General features: G+C 39.1%; 1 protein-coding gene across 2 annotated transcripts in view; it reads right to left on the bottom strand.

Annotated features, from left to right (window-relative positions):
• Positions 1-20,905, bottom strand: part of larp (La related protein) — a 467,832-nt gene that overhangs the window by 342,686 nt on the left and 104,241 nt on the right. Inside the window, exon 3 of one of the 2 annotated variants that reach the window (XM_090369301.1) lies at positions 20,710-20,757. The exons of the other annotated variant lie outside the window; for it this stretch is intronic. The gene's annotated coding sequence lies outside the window, so the exon portion shown is untranslated. The remainder of the gene's footprint in view (positions 1-20,709; positions 20,758-20,905) is intronic. 2 annotated transcript variants of the gene reach the window in all.

Below are 20,905 nucleotides of genomic sequence, written 5' to 3'. Positions count from 1 at the left end.
AATGAGCATCATGGCATGCATATGAGCTGGACAGGTATTTGGAATGAACGGAGGGGTGAAATAGGAGCGGGTTTTTTTTTTTTTTTTTTTTTTTGGCTGATGCTGCATAAGCTTGCTTGCTTTCTTTCATCGTATGCCTCTACTAATGCTAATTTCCGAGTATCAATAGAAATCGATCTACCAACTTACATAATTATTCATGCCTATAAGAACACAGGTTCCAACCACATCACTTACATTCCTGTTTTTTGGCTAGCTCAATGGGATAACCTCATCTCAGTACTAAGGATGGAAAATCATTGCCGTTTAGATGATTTTTGGAGATGGACGGCCGTTCAAAAACTTTGTCACACAGGCGAGGTTGGCACATTGGCTTAATATGTCGCGCAGTGTCGTTTCGGAAATATGGAAGCAGTTTCGGCAGTTTCTTCAAGAAGAGCTGACCAAGGTCACTAGAGATCACATCAACCAGAACAGACCGCTATCTGGCTCTAACAGCAAGATACACACTGTGCTGCCACTTTATTAGGTACACCTACCTAATAGCGTGTTGAGCCTTCAAAACAGCCTGAATTCGCTAGGCATGGATTGAACATGATACTGAAAACGTTGTGCAGGAATGGAGTAACATGCAGACATGAGTGTGTCACGCAGTTTTTGAGATTCGATGGAGGTGCAGGCCTGCAGCGAACAGCCCTTTCCAGCTCATCCCAAAGATGTTCAATAGGATTGCGATCCGTGGACTGAGAACCATTCCATAGTGATTCGGGCTTTGTGCATCGGTGCATTATCCTGCTGGAAGTAACCATCTGACTGAGGATAAAATGCCAACATGAACGGATGCACTTGGTCAGCAACCATATGGCATCCAGATGTGAATCTATGGGTATCAATGGACCTAACATGTGCCAAGAAAACATTCCCCATACCATAACACTGCCCCCACCACCTTGCACAGTAGTCGTCCGACATAACCGGTCCATGGATTCGTGTTGTTTTTACAAAATTCTGAGTCTTCCATTAACATTACGCACCAGGAACTTCCACTCGTCAGACCAAGCAACTGTTTTCCAATCCTCGATACAAAGGTAGCGATGTGGCTGTGGACTGTTGTAGCCCATTCGCGACAAAGTGCGACTAGTGGTCCGTTGCGATATTGTGTTCTGCGCACCAAGGTTGTATTCTGACGTGATGTGCGATATTATGGCCCGTCTGTTTGTTTGCACAATTCTAGCCATCCTCTTCTGACCTCTCTCGCCAACGAGCGATTTTCTTCCACAGGAGTGCCGTTGAGAGGATGTTTTCTGTTCGTTGCACCATTCTCAATACTCTTGAAACCGTGGTGCGTGAAAAGTTCAGGAGAACTGCCATTTCAGAGATGCTTTGTCCAGCACGTCTTGCACCTACTACCATGCCACGTTCGAAGTCCGTTAGATCACTCCTTTTCCCCATTCTTGCTACGGTTTGTTTAACTGATACTAGAAAGGTTGTTCTACTGCATTTAAATCCACAACCGTGGTCATGTGACTTGCAACGCTGTGGGGGAAACCCATTTGTGTTCACAGCAGGGGTGTAGCTAATAAAGTGGCAGCACAGTGTAGAACCCTACGATGTCCTGTAATCAACTGTCTCTTGAGATATATACGGCCACAGGTGAAAACATTTCCAACCAGACTGTGTTAACAAAGCACAATTCAAGTGGAATCTATTCAAGGAAGACTGGTTTGTATCCCATTAACCCCAAACCAACGAAGAGCTCGTCTAAACTGGTGCCATGAGTACGTAATTTGAAGCCCTGACAAATGGGATACAGTTCTGTTCTCTGATGAGTCTCGTTTTAGCCTAGAACAAAATCTAGACGTTATTTCATCTGTAGACGAGGAATGAGGCCACTCCTCCAACATCCGAAAGTGACACTTACAGTGGAGGTGGTATTGTCATGTGGGGTGAAATTTTGATCAACGGCCGCACCCCTCTTCATGTTTTTGATAGGGGTACCGAAACTGAGAAGAAGTACCGAGAACAGATCCTCTGACCCAGATTTTCTTTTCACGAACGACAACACCACTGCACATTGAGCTAAGTGGTGGAGGAATACCGTGAAACTGAAGATATTCTACTGCCGTGGCCAGCACGATCGCCATACTTAAATTGAATAGCGCTTATGTGACATGAGGACAGCATGTCCCTTGGGGTCGCATTGCATGCTGACAGCCAGCTCCTCAGCCACTTGATGAACTAAGGTCTGCGCTGGTGGAAGATGGCATTTATTGCCCCAGAATTTTATAGACACACTTATGTGGACCATGGTTCACCGCTGTGAGGCCCGTTTAGCCGGTGGAGTGAATCATACGCCATATGGATGTCATGTGGCCATAATTTCAAACATCTTGTATCGACTTGTGTAATGTGACATTTTCGACAATTCTTATCAACTCCTATATTTCCCCTGTACCTGTCCAAACTTCCGTGCTGCCTCCTCATTTCATCATTATTCTATGGTACACCACCTTGCCAAATTTTGTCCTGCTTTATCGCAAGTTGCACGAGTAACACCACGTTTTCTACGTGTTCTGTTAATTTTGCTGAGCAGTCTATTTGTCCTTTGTTCTGGCGGCACCTGGAACGTCAATTCAATTCTGCCTCGTATCCCTGTAATGATACAGGAATACATTGCCAGACTGTGATTAATGTGGTGTTTGTTTGTGTGAGTTGTGTATGGAGTGTTATTTTATGCTCACCGCTTGGCTACCCTAACTGTCAATCACCTGTACGGTCACACTTCTGAGTACTCACCCCCAACCACAGGATGGTAGGCCAAATTAGGTACGATTAGTGCCTACGGCCTCCGTACAGGAGGAAAATAGTGCAATACCACGAGGTGCTAGCAAATCTCTGATGGCCCAAGTCAGACAGGAAGCAAAAACAAAAACTCACCAGTGAAAAATTGGCCCATACACATCAGGAGTCCTAGTTCTTGCTAGCAAAACATGCACCATATTCAACAACCACAACATGACTGGATAGTGGACGCCATGTACGATGGGTCCCCGAGTCGTGTTGCTTGCGCCACACACGGCGTCCGTCAGCATATTGCACCAGGTATTTGGATTCATCCGACCAGCACACTCGAAAGTGTGTTGGTCGGATGAATCCAATCCTCCAGTGTCCAACCAAGCACATTGTTGATGCCACAACATTCGCCGTCAACGATATTCAGCAGCGAGGACAGCATGTCCCTTGGGTCGTCTGCTGTGGAATTTATACTCGCAGTATTAACTGCGCGAGTAGCACAGTAGCATTGTCACCATCCTTCCCACACCGGAAGGAAAAGGCCCCGATTCGAATCCCATCGATTACGCGAGGAACGTTTATGGGCTTTTTTCACTCTATGGCGAATTAGTCTGTTTCAGCCGTAGATAGCAAGGTCCTTCTCCGAAAACTCGGATATTTTCGACCAGCAAAACAGGCAAATCGACTAGAGTCGTATACTATTCACGAACATAATACACCTGGGTAGTTGAACTAACGTTCCTGGTGACCCTAGTGTTACATTTATAATCGTTGTACTAAAGGAAAGACCCGTAGTACTAAAGGAAAGTACTAAACTCTTTTAGCAGTAGACCAGAAGGGCAGAAGACAACTCAATTGGTTTACTCCAAATTTTCAAACGATGTTTCTCATTACAAGTCGTGGATCATTTTTTTACAAGACCGAATGAATTTGGAATTAGGGAGAGGTCTACGTGCACATGAGGAGCATTGGAACACTGGAATTATGCTTTTTGTGTATGAAATGAGTTCAATGACTTGGGAAATGAGTTAGTGCATCAGTTGCCATGTTTGCACATATTCGAGGATGGTTGTGAGGAAACTAATAAAATCAAAAGACAGTTTGTGTGCATTTCAACTGGTTGCTATACAGGTCTTTCAGAGGAGACGACTATTATACTACAACTTGAGGAGCATCATATATGACTGATTTAAATGTTTGGAACTGTTCTGTGACAAATTATGGAGGAATTGTACAGTTCAGGTTCATGAAAGACATGTACAGCTAATATGCCAGGGTTATGTATCTCTAAGGTATGTAAATAGGTGGTGGGGTTTCCAGAAGGCTGGCTAGAACCACCTAGTTTATTGAAAAAAAAAAAAAAAAAAACAAGTATGAGTGTGATGCATTGTCATTTCGGACATTGTTCTTCAATACCCCAAATTGTATTGCGATGTCAACTGTCGCACAGTGACCTGCCGTTGAGCCGTTCAGCTGCATGACTTTTTCTCCCAGAAACTCTGGTTTTTTTGTTCAGCAAAACTGGCATATCGATCACAGGACACAGGCAATTTACAGAGATAATATACCGTTGCCCCATAGCCTTAGCTGCGTTGGCACTTAACACCAACACACATAATATCACCTCAATGTAAGATGACCGCTATGTAGATCTGAGTACGGATTCAGACCACAGCAACTTGTTTCAAAACTTGTCAGATCTATAGGATGATTTGTCTACGTAAGACTCAATGAAAGGGGTCTCTAAGCACAACGACCAGCTATCTACGTTCCTTTAACCCAATACAGAGGAACCCGTTTCAATTGGCAATGATATGTCGACTTGATCGAGGAAATAACAGACTCTAGTGCTCTTCGCTGATTTGTAGAGATAAAATCTTCAACTGGATTTTCAAATGTACTTTCATTTGGAGATTCATTTTTCATTTTCCCTCCCACTAACATCTGGGAAAGAGATGAGTTTGGAAAAGGAGGCATAATGGGGTGAGCTGGAATCACTGTTAACGGCAATACAGATCTCAATTACTTTCCACGTGGAATTCAGAATTGTAAGGTAAACAGATGAGATCCTAATCTTAAATTCTCCCTTTTGCAGAAGCAATTGGTCCCGACTTTAATGAACGATAATGCATGATGCCAGAAATTCCTTTTACACAGGTTGTGTGTAAATTCCATGGGCCAGCCAGTTCCTCCAAACCAACATTAATTAAGTCTCTTTCATTAACTTCCAACATTAATTAATAATCTCCTTCTCAACATGTAGATTTGATGTTACGCCTATATTCTGAGATAATAATGTCACTGAGATCACAGGTCTATTGGGATATGTTTTTCTATGGATTAGTAATTTGCCAATTTCGGCCGCTTATAAGCTCGCATAACTAATTTCAGATCTTTATTTATTCCTTAGCTTTTAAACGCTAGGGTATATGTCGTCCGATCAAAAGGTTCAAGACTATTAGGAAAGAAATGTTAGAAGGCCAAGCTGAGAAAGTGTAGGAAAGGGATCACCACATTACTGGTTCGAGCTTTTTCTCGTTCTAGAAAACTAGTAATGAGCTTGTTAGTTAGTTATTTGGTTTTTAGGAGCATTAGCAACTAAGGCCATATTGCTCCGGGATATGCGGTGGTCATTCCCTGACCTTTCCGCATCCTCCGTATTTAGTGGTGACGGGCTCCAACCCCGGTCTAATCAAGAAGTGTGTGCTATGCACTGCTGCTCCTTCCCACCTGGCTACGGAGGCGCCTTAGTAATGAGCAGCACATATTAAAGTTCAGAGGCGTCTTAGTCCTGTATTGCGATCGCAATGGATACGATTGAAGGACGAGGAAGAAGAAGTATGCATGAAGTCATGCGTGAAGAACAGAAAACATAGAGCGGAAATCCTCTTATTGTTAAGAATTGTATTTGATAACGCTTAAGTAATGCCATTTGCCATTAGATGAAAAGTTTAAGCGGCCAAAAATCTGTATAAGACGACAAATGTTCAGATTGGCCCTCAAATTCAAACAGTGACGAAATGATTGTCAAAATGCATAAAAAAAAGAGTCATTCTGATGGGCAATTAAAAATCCGAGAAATTGCTTATGAATTAAGACACTCCTTTGGATCATGCGAAGCGATTTTGAGCGAAAACCTTTGACGCGTCAATTGTCAGGAAAATTTGTTCCAAGATCGTTGAATGATGATCAAAATATTCGATGTCGAGAAGAGGCACGAGAGGGTGAATTGAAGATTGGAAATTATTTATGATTTCATCAATTGCATTATCGTTGACGATAAAACGAAATTCCAGTCATTCCAATGGAAGTTAAGGACAGATTCCATAAAATGTAAAAAAAAAAAAAAGTTGTTCGGATTTTTTTTTTTTTTCCCTCGACAATCAGAGTAGCTTTCATTCTGAATTTTTTTACAATGGTGAGATGGTCAACCAGGCTTATTATAAAGAGATTCCGATTGACGGAAAATAGGAGAAAACGCCTCTAGCTGTTTGTAAATGGCAGATGTTTATCCACCATGGCAATGTTCCTGCACACACTACACTTTCCATAAAGAATGTTTGGAGCAAAAAACATTCCTGTAGTAATCACATCTACCATATTCACCTGACATTGTCCCATGTGATTGTTTTTTTCCTTCTTAAACAAAAAGCGAAGCTGAAAGGACAAAGATTTTATAACATTCCAAGTATCCAACAGAGTGCAACTGCAAAACTCAACCGGCTCACAACCGAACACTTGGAGAAGAGGCAGGAACATTGAGACACTTACATCAGAGCGAAACTATTTTGAAAGATATAGTTAATAAAAACGCAAGTTTTTATAATTTTTTTTAGGAAAATAGTCTTAGAACTTATACAGAAACCGGTCTCGCACTTTGTATATAAATTCACCTTTTGATCAGACCTGTAAAGTGTGCATAAGTCACGGTGTTTGTTGTAGATAAGTTTCTAAATTTAATCATTCCTAATCAACGTCAATAAGTTCAATGAAAAGTAATTAATATTACTAAGGTTTTCCTCTCTTACAAATAATAACGGTAAGCAAAGTTCTTTTAATATAAAAGGTAACTGACCATTGAAATTAATTCTGTTAAAAAAAATTATCATAACAAACCTGGAAAATGAGTGCCTATTCTGAATTCTGGCGAAAGTAGAGATGTATGAGAGAACTCATAACTATCAGTCATCGGTTATGAGAACCTATCATTAGCAGGTTCATCGATTGTCATCTGTGCAAATAAGGCTGATTTTATGTTAAACAGGTCGCAAATTAGTACTCGCTGTGAGTACTTGTATGCAACGTGTAATTACCTTATGCACAGAAAGACATTGAAAGAGGCACAAAAACCACGAACAGTCACATACCACCAGGAAAAAAAACGTAAGCAGCTAAAATGGATGTGTCAGAGTTGTAAAAAGCAATAAAATGCAAAATTTAATTTATTCATACAGTAATGTCACGAGTATTGAAAATAAATTAAACGAGTTGTAACTTTTGTTTAGGTCAACCAATGTTCATGCACTTGGACTAAAAGAGACAAGAACGGGTGTGAATAATTTCGTTATGGTGAATATAATATGTTCAGGAGAGTTAAGAAGGGTCGAAGAAATCATTCTTTTTATCAAAAGCTCTTTGAAAGAGATCACTGTTCCCAGGATGGACCTTGAACATGCGCTGTGAGATTACTTGCGGTAAAGGGAAGCTAAGATGAGAAGTGGGGGTATGTTACAGGCAAAATCTTTTTAGGCAACTTGAATGGGTAAGCAAGTGTGTCTGCCTTATTATGGGCGATTTCAACCTATCTCTCATAGATTGGAAATAGATACTGGCAATACACTACGTGGAACAGATTTTGAATCATCTGGATGATTGTTGATTATTCCAACATGCCAGAGAAACTACAAGGGCGGGGAGATCTAATATCTTCGACCTAGTTGTCACCAAGGATCCACTTCATTCCAAATTTGACAGTAACCAATGACGGATAGTGACTAGAATATCATAATTGGATAGTCATAAGAAATGTCTGTAGCCAAAGCCCTCGTGCGTAGCCCAGTTGGTATAACCACAGTCCTTCCCGCACAGAATGGAAAGGATTTGAGTCCGAATCTAACCAATGACGCGAATTTTTATGGGGCTTTTTCACAACATGACTGAGTGAGCCAATTTCAGGCGAGGGTACCACGGTTTTTCTCCCGGAAACTCGGATGTTTTGTCCAGCAAATCGACCACAGAATACAAACAACGTACAGACATATTATATATGGTGTTTAGGTGCATCTGCAACTTACGCAATATGATGTAAGTTGCTGATGCACCTAAACGGTAGAACGAGATCTCAAACGTTCTTTCGAAAGAAAGCCTATTCGAAAAATGACGGAGCAGTAAGGAGGAGTAACAATGCCAAAAAATAAATGGCATAGTTCATGGCATAATATGGTCTCTAGCGCGCTTAAAAACCAAGAACAATAAAAGAAGTGAGACAATGATCTCAGAGAATATCATAGGACACAGAGACAATGTTACTTGTCAGAGGGGTTCGAGGGGTTTAGGGATTCCCACAAAATTGCTGAATGCCATTATGCAAAAGCATAAACACCGCTAATCCAGTCGTGAATGTCATGTAGTGTATGTTTAGTGTGGTGTCGTCTTTACTTTGTGCGACTGGCCACTTAGCAACCAACAGCAGTCTTCAAGAGAGCTGCTAGCTAGCTCCCGAACCTGCCACGAGAAGTCGGGCCGTCTACTTTACTGTTGCAAAGAACCGCTCGCTAGATTGCCTGCACTCTTGCCACCAAGTAGTCTCCACTCGATTGAACGTATTTATTGCACAGTTCTAAAAGTATCCGGGAATAATCAGTGAAGGCGTCCAATGAGACGATGTTCAATTCGGCAGTTAGGTTTTTCTTTATAGTTTCAACATCCTGAAACCTTTCTTTTGAGGGCAGTTTTCACTTTGGGAAAAGGAAGTTCGATGGTGGTAGATTGAGAAAGTAGAGTGGATGGTTGATCTGTATACAATGTCACGTTTCGTCAGAAATGTCTTCGCAATAAGTGCGGAATGGGCGGGAGCATTGTCGTACAACAAGAACCAATTGCCGTTCTCTCGAAATTGCAGCCTCACTCAGGAAGTGCACTTCAATTGCCTTTGAAGCAACTGTACGTAGAACGCAGCATTTATTCATTCATTCTCTCTCTCTCTCTCTCTCTCTCTCTCTCTCTCTCTCTCTCTCTCTCTCTCTCTCTCTCTCTCTCAGATAAAAGATGCTTGTGAACCACACACTTTTGTGGAAAAACATCATCAGCATCGTATTAATCCTGAACTTCTGTAAACAAAAACTTTTTTGGACCTTGGTAATGATTTTGAAGTCCACTGCATGTTCTGATACTTCATCTATGGGTCGTACTGAAACACCCAATATTCATCCCGGGTGACAATAAAGTCGAGAAAATTAGGACTGCCTTGACAAGTCTGGATGAAGTCTTCGGATGATTACACTCTTCGTTGCTTCTTCACATCCGTGAGATGTGAAGCACAAATTTTGACAGACCTTCCCTAATTCTTCATACAAAATTTGACAAGTTATCTCTTTGTTCATAACCAACTCACCAGCCATCATTCTGAGAGTGAAACGACGATCTCTTGCCACAAATTTTCGAACTTTTGCAACTCCATCCTCATTCCAAGAGGCTGACGGACTTCCACTTCGTGGGTCATCACGAACATCCTCACGTCAGTCTTTGAACCGCTTGTACTATTCAAACACACTGGTACGACCTAATATTTCATCCCAACGATGAACAGTTTTTAACATTTCTTGCGTTTCAGTTGCAGATTTTTCCAGTTTAAAGCAAAATTTCATATTCGTTTGTTTCACTCCATTGTGGCGCCTCCGTAGCCAGGTGGGCAGGAGCAGCAGTGCGTAGCACACGCTTCTTGATCAGACTGGGGTTCGAGCCCGTGACCACCAAATACGGAGGATGTGGAAAGGTTAGGAAATGACCACAGCATATCCCCGGAGCAATATGGCCTTAGTTGCTAATGCTCCTAAAAACTAAACAACAACACTCCATTGTAAATTAGTGACACAGATCATTAGCGCTCTTAACGAAACTAGTTGTTACTTGCAACCTGTTAGCCTACTGGCCAATCTCTGTACCACCATCTGTTTGTTGTTTGGTTTTTAGGAGCATTAGTAACTAAGGCCATATTGCTCCGGGGATATGCGGTGGTCATTCCCTGACCTTTCCGCATCCTCCGTATTTGGTGGTCACGGGCTCGAACCCCGTCTAATCAAGAAGCGTATGCTACGCACTGCTGCTCCTGCTCACCTGGCTACGGAGGTGCCATCATCTGTTGGTGGAAGTTTGAACAACAACATACCAGTTCGCTTATTTACAAAAACTCATCGAAAATGGCGGCAACAACAGCATCAGTTGGGTTACTTTATTGACACACCTCGCATATTATGTTTGTAAATTGCCTATTTCTGTGATCGATCTGCCTGTTTGTTGGAAGAAAAATCCCAGTTCAGGATAATAAAACCATTATATAACCCTCTTCTGAGATCGACTAACTCAGAGGCTGAGGGAAGGTATAACTTCAAGGGTGGATAGTACGCATTTTGTTATAAATATGGTATGCGAATACATCAACCCATTGATAACGTTAATGAGATTATAGTTAGACTCCGAAACGAGCCATAAGACCGGAGAATCACTAATGTCTCCACATAGAAGATGAGAAAAAGTGATCTTATCCACACTATCGTTAAGTTTAAGGAGTGTGTGTAAGATCACGAATTCTGTAGTTAAGCGATACAGGACCATCTCAATAGGGGTCGTATCTTTAATCGATTACAGCGTGTCTTTGTGAAGAAGTCTTACATGACCAATGTGATAATAAATTATGTCGAAGTCATAAAACATCTGTATGCAAGAAATACTATAAAAACTGAAACAAATTGAGGTTACTGGTTAGATTCTTCGTTGGATCAGAGGTTGGCTAAAAGAGAGGAGAGAACGGGTAAGTGGACTGTCTTAAAGGTGAACCAAGTCTCCAAAAGAGAGGTCAACGCTGATGCCTAAGGGATCAGCGCTGGCCTCTGATTTGGGTGATCCCATTGATCTCTAAGGGATCAGAATTGAGACATCTCATCTTTTAATCTTCCTTAAAGACTGACGAGGGAAAGAGAGCAGAAGTGCTTTTAATCATTAGCAGATGTTAACGTCTGCTAATGATTTAAAAAAAAAAAAAAAAAAAAAAAAAAAAATGGTGGCTTACGACCGATAGAAGGCCACCTTGTTTCAAAATTACTGGGATCGGTTGCAAATATGGTTTGAAAACTGGACACAGATTTAATGCCTTCAAATTTAAGGTTATTTACATGGGGGACAGAAATTCGAGAGCTACTTATCGCTGGGGGATTAAATTTCTCGTGGTAGAACTCCTCTTTGATCTCATGGAACTACTTTTTTTCAGATTTTTCTTGTTCATATGCACTTGCACTTCTGACCTAGGGTCCAGCTATACTTCTATTTGTAATGTCATCCCCTACAGAAGTTTTTTTGGCATAGTTGTACATGATTATTAGTAAACACTTTCCGCATCGCCTGTCAGTCCCTTCTAATAATAATTCGTCTAATTAATCCTTAAATTTATTCAATACCCACTTTCAGAACAACAGATGGAAGTTTGTTCCAACGATCTTGCAACCATCCTTCCTCAATTTAAATGTATGCCCCCTTATGTGTCGTCTCGTCGTTTGTGTAAGAGGAGGGATGCTATCAACATTTACCTTTTTTTCACTCCATTTAGAGCCTTGAATATCTTAAATCAAATCAAGTGCCTGGTTTTCAGACTTAGAATTTTTCAGAAATGAGGTCTTTCATGGTAATAGTACCTTAGTCCCCCTCATTGATCTCGTTGCTCTTCTCCCGGAAAGAATTATCCCTTTCCCCCCAATCTCTGCTGGCAAAATTCTCGTATACCATACCATTGAAAAAACTGCATGAGCTGTCTTAACAGCCTGTCTGTACCGCTCAAAAAAAAAAAAAACTTCCTATCTTACTGCATAATTACCTCCCCCCTTGTCTTTTTCGTTCTCTAATACGTTGAGTGCAATATCATACAGTCGGTATGTTATTTTGGGATTACAACCTATCCGTATAAAGTACCTTGCATTTTTAAATGGTAAACTTCAATTGCTACTTCTCAGTTCATCTGTTTAATTTTTCTAGATTTGTTGCAGTAGCATACCCTGACTCAGGGTATGCTAATCAGTAATCAGAGACATTCACAGATCTCCAATCCACTGGAACTTGCTCTGAATCCAAGGATGCTCTCATAATATGGCTAAAGGTTTGCTACCTCAGTCCCAGGCGCTTATTTACTTTCGGATTCAACAATTTTAACTCCACTTTAGCTCTGTGTTAGAATATGTCATATTCCTGGCATCCCCCATCCCTAAAAAATTCTTCACGTGTGAATGTAAAGTCAAAATGTCTGTTCAGTTATCAGTAACCCGAACAGGATCATTAACCGTTATACCATTCGTATCTAGTGGACTATTGTGATTCATCCCTTTGTTTCTAGTATTAACATAAATAAACAGGTCTTTGTTACATTTGTTTGCCAGACTTATCATAATATGCCTTAGCTTGCCTGACCTCCTTCGTGACTTGATTGCAGACTAGTTTATACTTAGGTTTATATATCACTTGAAAATTTATACGCATCCCATGTATTTTTCTTCTCTGCCTCTATTTTCATGACCTCATCTGACATCCATTTAATTCTAAACCTCGAGATCACTTATTTGGTGTAAAAATCTAATAGCTTCTATGATTACGTTTCTGAAAGCTTCTCACTTTCAATTTTCAGTCGGTAACATCATGAGTTGGTCTCACGGAAAAGAATTTATAAACACTGTAGTCATCTTTTCGAAAGCAAAAGCCTATCCCTCTGCCTTTGACAATTACATCTTTAAGTAAATCTCACATCAATACACCGTAATCACTATCACCTAGTGGTTCTTTTATTTGCATATTCCTAATACGTGAAAAGTTATTGCTGATAATCAGATCAAGAGTAATGCTTTTCTAACATGCTGGTGTAGAAAACAGTCATTCAATAAATCCAGAAAAATTCTGCTACTATGTGAGTGACCAACCTAACAAGTTCCAGTATATATATAGAAAGTTAATTTCCTCAGTATAAGCTATTCTGATTTACTCTCCATTCTATTTGTCTGTATAGTTGTTCGTTATGCTCATCACAGTCATTTGTCCTATAAGACATTCCCACTCTCATTTTTGTTTTTTCAGTGCTTATATCACAAACTGACTCAACATTGCACTGCCTAGATTCTATGTGCTTCTTAACCAAGTTTATAATTATTCCTCTCTTGTCTGTCCTTTCTGTACAATGTATACAGAAAGGACAGAGGATTACTCATTATACTACCCATATGAAAATTCCGCATCCCTTGTGTCTGAACGTCATCATGTTCCCCGATATTCATAGAATATTGGCGTTTCATGACTGACTGTTTCTCTCTATTCGGTTAAAAACATTACTGCTCTTGGGCTACAACGAAACACCATCTATCTCCATCAATTTAAGTCAGACGTGTGGTCAACAAAGACTTAATATTTTTTCCTTATGCAGGAAAATGGAATAAGCTGTTAGAGTGGATTGTGTTAGTTGCATCAGCACGGGATAGACTCATTACCATGGCTAGCAACTCTGCTGACACAACTTCCCGCTAGGCTTGAAGCCATTTTTAACATAATCATTCCCTGAATCAGAGGGTTGGTGTTCAAACATCGCTAGACGCCACTTTGAACACGAATATAGCAAAGAAAAGGTGTTTTTTTGTTTTTTTTTTAACGCAACGGCCTTCCTCATTTTGGCAGGTTCCTGAGGATGTCTACAAAAAACTTAGTAAGATGTTGCTGTTCACGTATGCAGATCACTCCAACTATTTTATACCCACCCTAAACAACAACGTTATGAATTTATAGTGCAGTTTCTTGTGACCAGGAGTTGTCACTTCCATGGTTTTCACTCCTGATTATGCCAAAGTATAAACAGAATATTTTGATAATCACACGAGAATAAAAAACTCTTACAACTAGGTCTGGTCACATTTATAATGATGGAGAAGTTTCGTGGGCTTTTTTTTTTTCCCACGTTGTGGATAAGTTAGTCGTTTTGGGATAAGGGTTGTGTGGTTCCACCCCCCCCCCCAAATTGGTTTTGCATTCCGCAAAACAATCATAGAACGCACTCAATTTAAAGACATCATATAAAGCTTATACAGCATCAGCCAAAAAAAAAAAAAAAAAAAAAAAACAGTTCACCCATCTGTACCCTCCAAGAATTTGTCTAGTTCTCCCTTGAATTTATTCAACACATCCACCTCCAGATGGAAGACTCTTCCAAAAAAGAACTCATAAAGTGAAAGCAAAAGCCTTTCACTTTACCCTTGACAGCAATTATGTATTTGATTAAATTCCACATTAACACTTGACTTGGCGCATTATGGCCTTAACTGCCAATGCGCCATAAAAAATCAAATCAAATCAAACCACATTAACACACTGTGATCTCTGCCACCCATTGGAACTTTTACTTGTGGATTCTTATTCCATGAATAATCACTGCTGATAATCTGATCAAGAATATTGCTTCCTCTCGTTGCCTCTCTAACATGCTGCGGTAGAAACAGTCATCTAAGAAAAAGTGATAAGGATAAAGTGATAATTCACAAAAGTCTTTCTAGTGTGACCAACCCACAAATTCCGGTCGACATGTGGAAAGTTAAAATCCCTCATTATGAAACATTCTGATTTGCTGGTCTTATTTGCAGATCTAGCTAGAAAAAAAAAAAAATAATAATAATAATAATAAAAAATCCTCCTCCACACTCCCAAACATGAAAATATCTTGGGAGTGTGAAGAGGGGAAGACGTTTTTACATGCATACGCTTAAAGGTCTCAACACGAACCTACACACACACGCCCTGATTTCGAAATTTCGCCGCTAATACAAGGTACCAGACAGAGTCCCCAAAAACAGATAAATTCGGCACACCATTCCACTGAAAGGGACTAGCGTCTCCATGATTCGATGAAGATTTTCAGTGGCACATGTTCACACATTCTGCTTGCTTGAGTATCTGCAAACTAATCCGTTAAAAGAACTTTTTTTTTTTTTTTAAAGGTTCATAAAAATCGTGTGTCTCTCTCTCTCTCTCTCTCTCTCTCTCTCTCTCTCTCTCTCTCTCTCACGCACGAATATTTACTACATGTGAATTCCCTATGGAAACAATCTTGCACAAGAATTCTCTAATATGGTGTTTTCCTTAAACTACGTTGTTGACACAGGCGTTTTACAGGTTTGGTAGGAGTTTGCATCGTTGCTTCCTGAACACGTGCGCTATTCTCTAGTGTTGTTGCTGTTCTTTCTACAGACAATACTTTTCTTACAGTCGATAACAGTCTTTCAGTCATTGAAAACTTGACTGGATCTTCCCTACAATGAATTTTAGGAAAGATTAAATAAGAGCACTTATATAGCAAATTTACCAGTGAAACAAGATACATATATTCAATGTACAATATTCAGTTGGAGATGAGGCATTGTCAAATAAATCGGTCACCTACTGAGTGCCGGGCACTCAGCATGAAGGGTCCGTAGTCACGAATGGTCTTTAGTGTAGTATCTCAAATAGAGTTTTGTGGTAACTGAAAAAAAAGGTTTCTAGTACCGCGGCTTGGCCTAAAACTGAGGAACTAACGAAAACGTTGTCTATGAGTATTTCCAGTTGTGAATGACAAGGGTGAGAGAAGCGATTCCGACTTCTTCCTGGAGAAGCGATTAAAGTCTTGGGGGAGAAGCCACTGGCAGGTGAGGGCAGTGAAAGACTCCCCACCACCGCCTCCTCAACACTGGCTCTCTGAGTACCTCCTTGCCGGGACAACTCCAGCTTTGAAATTGTTAAAAAATACTTCTCGTCGCAAAATTTATAAATGACCTTTATAGAATTATTAACTAACTATTTAGCAACTTTTTTTGTCACCAAAATGAGTTACTTAGTACAAAGACGCGCGCTATCGAAGTGCAATAAAAAAATTGTATTTTTTAATTTTAACACAAAAACACATAGCTAATGTAATTTTTAGCTCCATTAGAGATGGAAATAGAGGAGATAGACGAAAATTACTCACATTTTCCTGTCTGGCGCCGCCACTTATAATTTTAAAAATATTTTAAAATTATATTTTAAACCTACTCGTTGAGCTCATTCCAACGGTGTATAATAAGCTATAGGTTGTTGACAACATTTTTGTTCCCCAAAATTTACACCCCCCCCCCCCATTTCTCAGACAAATTTTTGTCAACGACGATCAATATGGCGTTATTTGGCCCACATGATGTACAAACCCATGCAAAATTTCAAGTCAATAGGTTGAGTAGTTCCAGTGATACAATGCTGTGACAGAGGGACAGACAGACAGACAACCGAATGACATTACAAGGGTCCTTGTTAGGCTACGTACTCTAAAAACGAGAGAGAAATTAGGCAGGGCGTTACATTTCAGGGGTGGTCGACTTTTTAAATTAATTGAATGTTTCCTTTTTATTATTATTAACAGAAGTGAAAAGTAAATAACTAATTGTCTTGTTAACAATTAATTGCTATTTGATAAACTAATAATAATATAAAGTAGTTGTTTTCACCTCACTGCACATACCTCAACAAACTAATATTCACTCGATGTTTTGTAATACTTTTATAATCACAAGTCTGTAATACAACCGTACTGTACTCTCTGTATGTAATTAATTAAAGAAATAGCCACTGTACCTCAGATCGCAGTATGCAACCACGATTTCGTAATGCGCTTTACTTTCTTATTCTTGGATTTTAATAACAATCGAAATATAACATTTTTCACGTTTCTGCTCTAATTAATACAATAAACAAATATTAATAATTTGTGATCTATCTAATTAGTAAACTGATAACAAAAACACGAGATCCTCGGGAAAAAAAAAGCAACGAGTTTCAAATGCGCGAACCGAGAATATTTCGTTTTTGCACATCCTCCATATTGGCCATTCATTCTCCGATCACGTATAGCAACAAACAAAATATCCACTGGGAATCGAGTTGTTACATGCGGATGGACAGACAGACAGAATATGGATGGATAAAGAATTACACAGGAAGACTGGTTAAAAAGTCTCATTTTTTTTTATGACAAAAATTCAAATAATTGGTCCTCGCTTTCTGTATTGAATTTTCAGGTGTGTCCAGAATAGGTTTAAACCAATATGAGCAAGTATTTGAAGAAAATGAGCAGACATACCAAGTTTAATTCATGTAACAGTTCGATTGTACGTAGCATAGTGGTGCAGCATATGGTGCATTATGAAAGCAAACATTTACATCTGCATAGACGTTTGATGCTATTCTTTTGGAGGAGCTCCAGCAAAGGCCGTTAAGTAGTGAAGTTAAGCGCCCAGATAACATCGGCGTAATCCAGACAAGTAGCAGAAGAGAGAAGAATAATTCCAGCTTACCTTATCGTCCATCACTACTTTAGAAGACCTGATAAAACCTATCAAACAATAGGCTTTGAAGAGCATTGCGAGCCGAACATCCTTTTTCTTCTCTTGCGCTCCTTAATTGGGGGGAAAGCAATACAGAGTGATTCTCTCAACAGGAAAGCGGCTTTCTTTTTTTCTTTCTTTTCTCCGCATAAATGATCACGCTACATTTATCGTTGCTCCAAACAAGTTCGTCTGAGCAAAGATCGTTAATATTTGATATTAATGTGGTAATATCAACTACTAACATTTTAACAATTAATAGCTTATATTGCTAATTTAATTAATTATTATATTAATTAAATGTCCTTTAAAAATATAGCTGTAAAGGTGGCTTTAAATAGTACAAAACAGACATCCCAACACAGACATGAATAGTGTTGTTGTAGTAAATAAATAAATAATAAATTTACTGACCCCCAAACAGTAAAATACAATAATAATAATCCTGCAAGAGGTTTTCTTTAACACAATGTAAATATAAAATAAATATTAAATGATCATCAGTAAATAACAATTCAAAAAACCAAATCTTAAGAATATATTTCTAAACTGTTTTTTAAGAATATTATTTGAGCTAAATAAATCAATACAGTAGTTACTAGTGTTAAAATTACATAATTATCCTGTTTGTGTAATAAATATTCACTTTGATGTCTTGGGGATTGAGTGGGACAGTTAAAAATTGATGATAGAAAGAATCTTCGGGGCTAACGTTATTCCCATTATAATTTTGTTTAATAGATAGGTCCAAAATGTAAATATAATTGTAAATGTCGAAATTTTATTGTCTTAATATCCCTTAGACCAAACGAGCCATTCAAGTAACGCCTACTATTGCAGCCATCTTGATTTCGTGACGTGGCCTGTTCTCTGGTAGGCATTGGCCCTTTTCTTGATTGCAACAATATGAGCATTAAGTCTTTTATGATATTAAAAAATTATTCCTAAATCTCTTGTTTGAAAAACGAGATCTCTAAATCTTTGTTTGGATGATTTTGGTAAATAAGTACTTTTATGGCAATTCCTGAACATTTATCTAGATTTAAATGGTAATTCTGAATCCAGTTAAATATTTTATCAATGTCCTTTCCTAATTCAATACAGTTATTTCTGCTTCGAATGACCCTATAAATCTTAACATCGTCTACGTAAGTCGAGATTCAGTTCTGTTGCCCGATTGTGTCGAAAGCATGTCATTTACAAAGATAATAAACAGCAGAGGGCCTAACACGGTACATGAATCATACCGATAACTCAGTTGTGAGCAACCAGTGTGCTAAGTACATATAGCAGTGTCAACATGTCTTCACTTGAGTTAGAGATTCCACAAAGCTGAATCATTGTTTACAGTATGGTATTTATTAAACTGATATTATGGGTGCCTGTGATGTTGTTTGTCATGGTAAAAGGGTTTTATGAGCATCAACGACAAAGGCCATATTGCTCCGCATATACTGTCTGTAAATTGTGTGTTCTGTAGTCGGTGTTCTGTTTTGCTGTACGAAAGACCCGAGTTTCCGGGAGAAAAATCCATAGTGTCCTCGCCTGAGACCGACTAACTCAACCACATTGTGAAAAGGCCCATAAAAATCCCTCACATCATCGACAGGACTCAAACGCGGGTCTTTTACACCCGGTGTGGGGAGGACAGTGATTCCACCAACTGTATCACCCACGAGGGCGTGCACTAAAAATCTGTTTACTTTTGTCGAGTTAACTGATGTGATTTTAATTTATGGTGAGGTTCTTAAGAATTTCGTAGCTGCTGTTCGCAGATGCGCCTAAATATTTAACTCAACTAGCACCAAATCGTAAAATATTTGCTGCTTTCGAAAAAGTACATAGAAAAACTGTTAAGCTGAAACCATTACCAGTAATCGCTGGTACATAAGGATTTCAGGCCGCCGTAGCCGAGTGGTCACGCGCGTATGTGCATAAGTACACGTGCCGTAAGTGAACGGGTTCAAGTCCGTGACTGCTAAATACGGTGCTGTTTCTTGTATTCTCTCTATCTTGTGAACTCCTCTGACCTCGTGGTTGTCCCGGAGTTATAAGCAGAAAATGTATTTATTTATTTCTACGAACTGTAAAATGTTGAAGAGCAAATACTTCGTTATGTACAAGCAGCTCCTACCACAAGTACTAGAAGGTTGTCAGGTAGCATAAATGCTTCATCTGCAAGTGTATGGAGGATATTACGTAAACAGCAATTGAAATATCCATTTCACGGCCTGTACAAGAATTGTTACCACAAGATATGAATAAACGTAGACACCTTTGTCAGTGGCTTATTTTGCGATGTACGCGTGATCCTCAATTTCTCAGCCATGTTCCGGTTGCACATAAATTATGTTGTATGAGAAATGAAATTTTTAATTCTATAAAAACTTATGCCTGGACCGAAGAAACCCCATATACGATTGTCAGAATTCATTTTCAACATACCTTTTAACTTTAATGTTCGGTATGGAGTTCTTGGGGAGATTCTTTTTGGTTCTTACTTTTATTTATTTATTATTATTATTTTTTTTTTTTTTCGAGCAAGGCTTTCTGGAATAGCATACCTACATTTGCAAGCTACCGTAGCCGAACGATCAGGCGCCAGGGTGCATAAGTACACGCGTTTTCAATGACCGGGTACAAGATCGTACAACTGCCAAATACGACTCTGTTTCTTGTATTCTCTATCTTGTGAATTCCTCTGAAGATGTGTTCGTCCAGGAGTATAAACAAAAAAATATTCAGTTTCATTTTATTTTCTGATGAACAATTTGTGGGAACTGTTGGAAGATACCCTTGAAAATTGTCAGAGGCTATGATTTATGCACAACGTTGTGTCAGCCAACTTTTCCCGTGATGTTTCTGACTTTATAAATATGGCAGTAGAATAACCGATCGGAACGACATTGTACAATGGCTACCACGATCGCCGGACCACACACCCTTAGTTTGTGTAAGAGGGCAGAGTCCCATGAAACCCATGGTTTATTCATCGTATATTACCACTTAAGATGAACTGGGAATTCACACGTTGGAAGTTTCTCAAAACTGGATTCGTCTCGCTGAATGCTGCATTAAAAAAAAAAAAAGAAGTCATTTTGAACATCTGCTTTAGATGTTTTCTTTTTAGAGGTTTATTTCAGTTTCCTTTTATATTTTGTAATTCACGATTAGTGTTTAATATCTCAGAAATAAAGACTAGACATATTTTGTATAAAAGCACAAGTGAATCTTATGTAAATCAAATATTAACAGTTACCTGTTCAATATTAACAATATCAAATATTACCTGTTCATTTGACTCGAATAAAAGAGCGAGCTCTTGGTATCTGTCTACCTGCAGGATAATAAAATAAAATTCAAACATGTTTTTGTCTTCTTTTAACAAACTGTACACAAGTTAACAAACTGTGCGCTTCGACTATACGTGACAAACATGTTATTTTTAATAATGAATGACCAATGATCACAAGGAACAATGCTGT

Source organism: Mastigoproctus giganteus, chromosome 3 (genome assembly GCF_048544385.1).
Source record: "Mastigoproctus giganteus isolate SK-2022 chromosome 3, ASM4854438v1, whole genome shotgun sequence".
NCBI lineage: Eukaryota > Metazoa > Arthropoda > Arachnida > Uropygi > Thelyphonidae > Mastigoproctus > Mastigoproctus giganteus.
This window is presented reverse-complemented; position numbering and strand designations above follow the sequence as displayed.